The sequence below is a fragment of the Sturnus vulgaris genome, chromosome 1 (assembly GCF_052056855.1).
Source record: "Sturnus vulgaris isolate bStuVul1 chromosome 1, bStuVul1.hap1, whole genome shotgun sequence".
NCBI classification, from domain to species: Eukaryota; Metazoa; Chordata; class Aves; order Passeriformes; family Sturnidae; genus Sturnus; species Sturnus vulgaris.
The window spans coordinates 38,225,753-38,231,752 of record NC_142243.1 but is presented as its reverse complement, the minus strand read 5'-3'; the positions used below and the strand labels follow the sequence as shown (position 1 = coordinate 38,231,752).

At 35.5% G+C, this 6,000-nt stretch overlaps 1 long non-coding RNA gene across 1 annotated transcript in view; it reads right to left on the bottom strand.

Moving 5' to 3' along the window:
* Positions 1 to 2,372: 2,372 nt before the first annotated feature.
* The window catches only part of LOC148225163 (uncharacterized), a 117,998-nt gene continuing 114,370 nt past the window's right edge, over positions 2,373 to 6,000 (bottom strand). The window contains exon 4 of the long non-coding RNA XR_015799017.1: positions 2,373 to 2,499. This is a non-coding gene — a long non-coding RNA (uncharacterized LOC148225163). The remainder of the gene's footprint in view (positions 2,500 to 6,000) is intronic.

Here is a 6,000-nt window from a genome sequence, read left to right as displayed (position 1 = left end):
GAAGAAACTTCAAATTTTATGAGTAGAACTTTGTGACCTCAGGCCAGTTAATTTCTGCTGGCAAAAGTAAGTTGGACATAAGTGAGTGATACAGACTGCTCTTTTCAACAGTTATTTGTTCTTGCTGGACATCTATCTGCTACTCTGTGTTTCTATCTATTACTGTAAGAGGAAATGTATTTCTTTCAAAGAGAAGTAATATACAAGGGTGAATGCCATCTGAGCTTTAAGTTTGCAGAGATGAGAAAACCAGAGAATAAATGCTTCATCCTATTGTTCCCTTAGAGTTGGAGCTGGGTGGCAGTGTTTTGGCTGAAGCTTTGTTAGAGTGGACACAATCCCAGCATAGTGCTGGTGGAATAGAGGGAACAAAGGCTGATGAAGATGATGGATTTCCCAGGGGCTTTTATTTGAGAAAATCCCTATGATTAATAACAAAAGCTCGCAGCCTAACTTCCACTGTGATCACTTGCTATTAGATGATAGTAAAAAAGCCAAATATTTTGTTCCATCCATTTTCAAGAGGTAGTATTTGTTTCTTACACCTCTGAACTTTGATACTCACTGTGATACACTTTATCAGCAGATTTAAAAAACCACATGGTGCCCAAAGAAGGCGTAGGGGCTCAGGAGGATGCAGCTTATTGTCTTGTATCTCTCAAACAGAGCACCTGGGAGAACGGAAAAGGTATTGATGCAAAATGGCACCAGAGAGCTCATTTTTGCCTGTCAAGAAAGACAATAATCCCTTGGACATTAACCTGTATAAAAGGGGACTTTTATTACTGGTACTTTAACATTTCCTAGAGGTGTTTGATCTGGACTCCTGTCATGTACAAAACCAAAGTTCTGTGAGCAAGTTACTCTCAGCAGAAATTTTTTTACTCTTCAATTTTCTCACTTTGTAGACCTGATGACCTTTTAATAGCCATAAGTGGTGTGAGGCACCTTAAGGGGAAAACTAGAAGGTATGTTTCTAGTTGTTGGTAAAATGTCCTCCTTTGAATTTTTTTTTTTTTTTTTTTTGCTACATGTAGTATCTTGCTGAGCTTTTAATGCTTCTACATGGCCTGTCTTCAGGAAATAAAATGGCCAAGGCATGATTCACTATCATTTTTCTGAACAAAATTTGGGGATATCTTTTCTGTGTAAAGAAACACAAATGAATAAAATAATTGCATTTGCTACTTACAACCTTGCATTGGATTTATCATGGGATAATTTTGTAAAGGGGTGAGAGAGTAAACACTGGGGCATTTCAAACTGAGTAACTTATTGCCCATGTAGCACAATCTTTCCTGTACCGTGCATAAAAATATATAGCTCGTATAAAAAGACTCAAAGACACTCAGGCTTTTTCTTCATTACTATATTACATTATAACTGTATTACTGCATTATAACTGTATTACTTTCCAATCAGCAAATGAAAAAAGTAGATAGTTAAAGCTTTGAATAGAGATATTTTTATAAAGCAAGAAAAACAATTAACTGAATTAATCAAAGTCCTGCACATAATGGAGCAGCAATAGGGTAAAGAGAAATAAGATTCTTTTGCATCAACAAAGGAGAATCCTCACTTTCCTGTGCCCGGGCTCTTCCCTGCATTGCTGTCTGTGTGAGAGTGTGAACACTGACAGGTATCTAGAATATCTAATGAATTTTAGGGATGTGTGGAATGGACCTCTTTACCGAGTGATAAGTACAGCATTCCTGGAGAAATAGCCTCATTTAATGGTAGCTTTTCGTCTGAAGCAAAGAGAACAAATAAAGGGACTGTAAAGCCTGACAGATAGCAAGCACAGAAGCAATGAAAAAATTACATGTATGAGAAATTTATTGAGAAAGGATAATGTCAATAGCTGCCTTTGGTTCTTAAAAAAAACCCCATTGATGTACAAGCTAAAAAAACCCCATAAATTTATAAGGTTGGTCTGTTGTGTTTCTGTCCTTCTGCCTATTCGTGGAAACTAAACTAAGGAGATGCACGAGATAATAGGAACTTCTTCTAGTGCTAAACTGAGCAAAATCTGAGGTAGATCTCAAACATAAAATGAATCAAATCAGTTTCTGCGCCTCAGACTGTTTGTCGAACAGGAGCAAAGCAGGACCCTGAAGGGAAAAATGGAGCAGCTCAACAAGTTACTATTTCAGCCTGAAGCTTATAGAAGGTAAATTGCAACCTGACATTGAGGTCATAGCAGGGGACAAAAATACTACAAGGAACAAGCAAGGCATGCTAAATTGTAGTTCACAAATTAACAAGGTGCTATGTGGACTCTGGTTTGCAAGGCAAGTCAAAGCAATGCCAACATTTGAAAAATGGGATGCACTATCTCACCTGGGAATTTGCAGAAAATCTTGTTAAGAAGGAAACTCTGTTAAGGAAGGCTCAGGTAAAAGCATCCTCTCAGGAAGTGGGATGGTCCTGACAGAACCCAGGACAAGACCAGGCAAGAGAAGCATTGGTGTCTTAGATTTACACATCCTGAATACTGACCTGGAAAACAAATGAGCATCTTTGTAGGCAAAGTTCTTTAGAGTTCAGAGTAACAAGCAGAATTACCAGGAACCTTTGATAATTTTGATAAAAGAAGACACTCAGCCCTCTGCTCTTCTCCAGGTTCATGCTGTCCTCCAGAACTAGGATCCTACTTCACCTAGATCAAAAGATTTCTAGTTTCATGCATCAAAATGGACACCTTGAAGGATGTAACTGAGCTACCGGAATTTTCCTAAAGAAAATTAATGCTCTTTATTTTAGTGACGAATTCCTTACTTTCTTGCATCTTTACCACCTACGAATGTGATAAAATAATAGTAAGTGTAGCATCTAGCTATAAATCTTTTCTGTGCTACAGTGATAAATGGAAATACCTGCACAACATTCACTGCTGCTGAGCTAAGCCCAGCATCAGGAGTGATTTAATCATTGATTAAAAAGATAGATTAATTAATAGATTACAAGAATGTTTTATTTGGTGACTTGTGCCATGGGCCTTATGGAAAAATACCCATCAGTTCCTTATTTCATGAGTTTCTATAACTCTTGCCTTTGATAATTTAATTCTCTCCTGTGAAAGAAAAGAGAGCAATAAAATTGCCCTAATATGCATATTTGCATTGTCAACTCCATATTTATGTTTGTATAGAAATTTTGTATGCTACACTGACTCCTAAGGACAGATCTTCATGAAATGTACTAAGTATATAAAAGATAAACCATTTGCAGAATAATTTTTACTGTATTAGCAAGAAATGATTCCTGGCACTTTTCTAGTCCTTTATAGTTGCTTTGTTTAATTGTAAGTCAGAGATGGTATAAAATATAGCAAGATAGTGCAGTGAAGCTATAGCATGTTGGTTTTTAATTAATATTCTTATAAAATATGAATTAGCATGGTTAGAAACTTACTTGAAATCTAATTAACTTGCCATAGCTATCTTGTTAGGTGCCTGCAATACTAAAATATTTTTACAAGGTTAACATATTAATAATATTATGATTATGCATTTCTGTTCATTTCATTATATTGCTAAACTTATTTTGTCCTTACATGAGCATTAAGCATCAATCCAAAGAGTTGTCCTTTAGAAAATCATTTGATTGCTGACATACAAAATCTGATTTAATTACAAATTCATTATTAAATACTTTTACACTTAATGTTAATTTTGTATTTTACTGTCATGGTACATAGAGACACTTAAATACCTTTTAGATGTTTTTAAAGAAGGAGGCAAATAGTTGAGGGAGGAAGGACATTTGGTTACCTTTTTTATCTTGGAGGGAAAATGAAGAAATTTGCTGATCTAGTTCCAGATTTTGTGACAATTAAGTCTGCAGCTACAAGTGGGGTGAATCTCTCGTTATTAAAGCGAGGCTCATACTCTAATAAAGCACAGGCAGTAATAGTGTTTCTTGTTCCTGGAAATCTTTTCCTGTAGACTTTGTAGGAATCAATAAGCATAATTGTACTGTACTTGTCAGACAGCTGAAATGTTTTTTTAAGATATGAAATGTGTTCTTATGTGAACATCTGGGGCCTTCATATGAGACATGTGACTCTAAAATAGTCAACTATTATATATATGAACTTCATAATGAAATTATCTTAAGGAGTTAAGTTAAATGAGCAAGAGTTGTGTAACAAGGCGATTGTTACTTCCTCCTCCTCCTACTGTGAAACTGATTACAAGGAGTACTTTGCTGCCTTATTGAAATTTAACAGAGGTTGTGCAGCTCCAAGATTAGGTAGACATCATCAACCAAAACTTAACCTTTCCTTGGAATTCCAATGGTAGAACTATCCTTACATTAGAAGAGGTGCCTCACAGTGGAGATGAACCTCATATTTTTGGGATTAGTTGTTTCAGGGACATCCTGAACATTACTGCAAATAAAAGTATGGTCTAGAACTCAGATTCCACAGTCATTAACTATATTCAATCAAAAAGAAAAAAACCTAGAAGACCTTATCTTTTGTGTGTTAACAAAGCTATGTTCTACTATTTTGCAATAAATTAACATGGTCCTCTGACTTACAAACTTGCTTGGATTTCAGTGCAGCTATCCCAACTGGAATCATAGATCATTCATTACTAATTTTTCAGATCTCTGTTCCCTATCATATTTCTGCCCCCAATTGCACCTCCAAAATATACACTTCCAAATGTATTCCCAACAAATGTTAATTTATGACTATGTATATATATAAAAAAAAATGAATTAACAAGAATATTTTTCGATAATTTTATTTGTTACATGCTTACTTTTAGGTTTTCATTAAGAAAACCTGTTGAGGCTTTTCTAGTTTAATGAATGACAACATTATGTAAATGGTCCCAAAGTAACTGTTAAATAAAAGTAATCATCTAAAGCGGAATGACTTTTCCATTAGAAAGGATATATTTTCTAAAATTTCTCATTATGATTATTTTCAGGTTTCAATAGAAATCTCAAGCATTTCTGAATCTTGCAGGAAAAGCTTATAAACACATAAATAATAGCATTACTCTCAAATTTTATTTTAAGGGCCTGCACAGAAAATCGTTGCAGCTATGTGCTTTTATATAAGCAACTGTGAGTTTTGAGAAACAAGATAAAATTAAGCTCATAAACTATAAATCTTCAGTATTACTGCATAGTAAAATTGCTATACATAATTCTTGTGCAGTTTATCCAGAAAACCTGATTAAGATGTACTGCAAAATGAAATGGCTGCTGCCTAAAAATTTATGGTATTATATGGGCACACATGACCTAAATTCCTCTGTAGCACTGATTTCCACACAGAAATAAATGGATGCTGATGGACTCTTCCATAGTTCTGTGCAGACGAGTCACGAGTGAATGTTTCAGTCAATGTTCGTGCCCACAGTCATGCCTGATATATGAGTACAGGTAGTAATTTCACTAGGAGAAAGGCTTGACCTTTTGAAAAGTAGGCTGAGCCCTAAACCAACTAAATTTTAATGGATGAAGATCTGTACAACAGTCATAACTGATGACTGGATTCTCCCTATCTCCCAAACACCACGGGTTTGGCATTTCAATAGAGTAGTGACATGCTGATCATATTGATGACTCTAGGAATATTGTTTTAGTAGATACAGATGGATCTTTTCTCATACACAAAGACTGTCAACCCTAAGGATTTTTTGTTCTGCTTTTCAGAATGGGGGAACAGAAAGAAGGTATCCCCCAGTAAGTAGAACACACTCATCAGTCATGCACAACCAGCATGAGAATTCATTATCTTTTTTCACAGAGGTAAACAAAAGATGACTGAGTAAATGAACAGAGGAGATAGAAGCAGCCCAGAATATAGAAAATCTTAGTCCAAAAAAATCTTAATTCAGTCCCAAAAATGCAGTTTACTTCTCACGATCGACTTATTTACTGAGATTTCTCTATTTCAATATGTTTTTCACGTGAGAAGGAAGGCATAGAGTGGACGTGGCTCAGAGTATGAGAGAACACATGGAGGCTGCAATGGAG